General features: G+C 37.3%; 1 non-coding gene across 1 annotated transcript; it reads right to left on the reverse strand.

The window, feature by feature from the left end:
• Positions 1 to 3,523: 3,523 nt before the first annotated feature.
• Positions 3,524 to 3,630, reverse strand: LOC135970730 (U6 spliceosomal RNA). Its single transcript, XR_010586588.1, has one exon. It is a non-coding gene; the product is annotated as a U6 spliceosomal RNA (small nuclear RNA).
• Between the last annotated feature and the right edge of the window lie 240 nt (positions 3,631 to 3,870).

The raw sequence follows: 3,870 nt of genomic DNA on the forward strand, positions 1-3,870 counted from the left end.
CAACATATCAAGACCTTATCTCAATAATAATAATGATAATAATAATATTCACAATCTTCTTTCTGCCTCAGGCTAAAACTACTTTCTCATTTGAACCCAAAGGGCAGAAATGCCTACTGAGTGCTCCACCAGAGAAAAGAAATGAGTTCTTCCTTCACAATCTATGATCCAATTTTTGGTTACAGAGTTCAGCTGAGCAATAAAGGCAACACTAAGAACACCATCAATATATAGATTACTGATTGTCGTGTATGTGTTTGTGTATAAATGTATGTGTCTATATATGTAAAATTACCACTACACCTGAAAGAGGGAGATGGATTCTTCGTTTCATAGATGAAAATGTGAGCCCCTGTGAACTTCGAGGCTTTTTCTGGGTTCACTGAATGTCAGCCTTGAGAATTGGGGGACATTCCGCCTCCTGCAGAGCCCACCTAGGCATGAGCCACACCAGTGGAGACTCCTCAACAGCAGGAAGAGCAAGTGAGATCCAGGAATGTCCACACTTGTAGAGGGTCCATGTCCAGCGGAATACAAGTGAAGGATGGGCGAAGGGTAGAGTCTAGCTGTTTCCTTCAACTGGGGGTGGCAGATGTGTGGGTCAGTCAGCTCCCCATGAGGTGTATCATATTCCTAGGGCTATGTTTCATTCCTCTGCTGAGAACTCCACCCTGCACAGACAAAAACCATATATTCACTGGTAAGCAGGATCCTTTTTAGAAACGCAAACATAACTTCCCTAACATTAAAGCCAAAGATTCTTTCTCCCAGTGAATCATCTTATTTGGATAATCTCCTAAATTCCCCTGAAGTTAGCCCCAGAGTTGCATCTGAGCATTTGGATCCAAGACAGAAAGTCATTTTGGGGTTTGGACCTGGCTGATCTTGGACCGTGTTCTGAATAGGAAGCTTTCTACTTGCAGAAGAGCAAGGGTGAGCTCTGAATAGGAAATGAAATCATGAGGGAAAAAGACAGATGGGCAGATTCCCAAGCAAACTTGGAATACATTTGCCAGCCTCTTTTCAGTTGTGATAAAATACACATCAACCCAAAATTTGCCATTGTAACCATCTAAGTGTACAATGCAGTAACATTTAGTAGGTGCACAACGTTATGCAGCCATCATCACTATCAAGTTCCAGAGCATTTTCACCACCCTAGAAGGAAACTCTGTACCTGTTAAGCAATTACCTTCCACTCTCCCCTGCCACCAGCCCCTGGCACCATTAACCCAGTTTCTGTCTCCCTAGATTTGCTTCTTCTGAATATTTTATTAAAATGGAATCATACAATATATGGCCTTTTGCGACTGGCTTCTTTCATTTGACATGTTTTCAAGGTTCATCCAAGTTGTAGCGTGTGTCAGTACATTATTCCTTTTATGGTAATATAACATTCCATTGCAGAATAGATTACATGTTGTTTATCCATTCATCAGTTGATGGGCATTTTCTTTTAAATTAAATAGAGAAAACAAAAGAGGAGTTACAAATTACCACCCCCCCAAAAATACTTGCTTTTCTATTTACCTATGAAGTTACTTTTAGTTGTGTACTTCTTTGCTTCATATGGCTTCAAGTTGCTATCTAATGTCCTTTTATTTCAGTGTGAAGCATTCCTTTTAGCATTAATTGTAGAATAGGTTTACCAGAGACAAGTGCCATCAGCTTTTATTTACCTGTGCATGTCTGAATTTCTCCATTATTTCTGACAGAGAATTTTGCCAAATATGCAACTGTCAGTTGAGACAGGTTATTTTTTTCTTTCTGAACTTTAAGTTTGTCATGTCAATGTCTTCTGAACTCCATAGTTTCTGAAGAAGATTTCGTGGTTAATCTCATGGAGGATCCTTGTACTCGATGAGTCCCTTCTCTTGTTGTTTTCAATTTTGTCTTTGACTTTTGACAGTTTCATTATAATGTCTCTCAGTGTGGACATCTTTGAATTGCTGCTACTTTAAATGTTTCAGTGTGTTGGATACCCAGATTCATGTTTTTAATAAAATTTCCGAAGTTTGGGGTCATTATTTCTTTAAATACTCTTTCTTCCCTCTTCTTCCTTCTCTCTTTTGGGGACTCCCAAAATGCATATACTTGATGTTGTCTCTCAGATCTCTTCTGTTCATTTTTCTTCATACTTTTTCCATTCTGCTCCTCAAATGGGCAATTTCAATTGGCCTATGTTTGAGTTTACTGATTCTTCATTCTGCAAACTAAAATCTGCTCTTGAAGCCCTCCAGTGAGGTTTCCATTTTACTTCCTGTACCTTTCAGCTCCAGATTTCCATTTGTTTCCTTTTCACAATTATTTATTGATTTCTGCTATTTAGTGAAACGTAGTTCTCTTGATTTTCTTTAGTTATTTGTCCATGGTTTCCTTTAGCTCTTTGACTATGTTTAAGACAGTTGATTCAAAGTCTTTGTCAAGTAAGTTAGTCCACTCTTCTTCAGGAACAATTTCTTTCCATTGTTTTTCCTGTGAATGAGTCACACTTTCATACATGCATAACTCATGTTTTGTGAAGTTGAAAACTAGACATATTCAATATTATGATGTGGTAACTGTGAAAATTACATTTTGTAAACTACTTTTGTATAGATTGTATTCTTTATTGTATGCGGTCACTGAAGTCTCATAGTTGTAGATGCATGGCCTTATTTCTGAGCTCTCTATTCTATTCCATTGGTCTATGCATCTGTTTTTGTACCAGTACCATGCTGTTTTGGTTACTGTAGCCTTGTAGTATAGTTTGAAATCAAGTAGCATGATGCCTCCACCTTGGTTCTTTTTGCTTAAAATTGTCTTGACTATAAAGCTCTTTATGGTTCTATATGAATTTTAAAATCATTTCTTCTAATTCTGTGAAAAATACCAATGGTAGTTTAATGAGAATAGCATTGAATCTGTAAATTATTTTGGGCAATATGACCATTTTCATGAAATTGATTCTTTCTATCCATGAGCATGGAGTGTTTTTCCATTTGTTTGTGTCCTCTCTGATTTACTTGAGCAGCAATTTGTAGTTCTCCTTGAAGAGATTCTTCAATTCCTTTGTGATCTGTATTCCTAGGCATCTTATTCTGTTTGTAGCAATTGTGAATAGAAGTTTATTCACGATTTGACTCTCTGCTTGTCTATTATTGTATAGGAATGCTTGTGACTTCTGCCATTGATTTTGTATCCTGAGACTTTACTGAAGTTGCTTATCAGCTTAAGAAGCTTTTCAGCTGAAACAATGGGGTTTTCTAGATATAGGATCATGTCATTTGCAAACAAAGACAATTTGACTTCCTCTCTTCCTGTTTGAATATCCTTTCTTTCTCTTACCTGATTGCCCTGACCAGAACTTCCAATACTGTGTTGAGTAGGACTGGTGAGAGAGGGCAGCCTTGTCTTGTGCTGGTGTTAAAAGGGAATGTTTTCAGCTTTTGCCCATTCAGTGTGATACTGCTTGTGAGTTTGTCATAGATGACTTTTATTATCTTGAGGTATGTTCCTTCAATACCTAGTTTACTGAGAGTTTAAAAATATGGAATGCTTCATGAATTTGCATGTCACCCTTGTGCCGGGGCCATGCTGATCTTCTCTGTATCTTTCCAATTTTAATATATGTGCTGCCAAAGCGAGTACTGACCACAAGTTCTTACAAGTGGAGATAAGTGAAGAACTGTGGGTGAGATGAAGTGTTGAATTTCATCTGCAGTAATTTCTGCATCTAAAAAAATGTGATTATCTCTGTCTTTTATTATTTAATTAAGTGATAAAAAGCATTACAGATTTAAAGTGTAAATATTCTAGTATCCTGGGGATGAGTAACCTTGGCAGGATATTTAATTTATTTATAGCTCATTTGTGGACATAGTCTAGTAC

Source organism: Macaca fascicularis, chromosome 4 (genome assembly GCF_037993035.2).
Source record: "Macaca fascicularis isolate 582-1 chromosome 4, T2T-MFA8v1.1".
NCBI classification, from domain to species: Eukaryota; Metazoa; Chordata; class Mammalia; order Primates; family Cercopithecidae; genus Macaca; species Macaca fascicularis.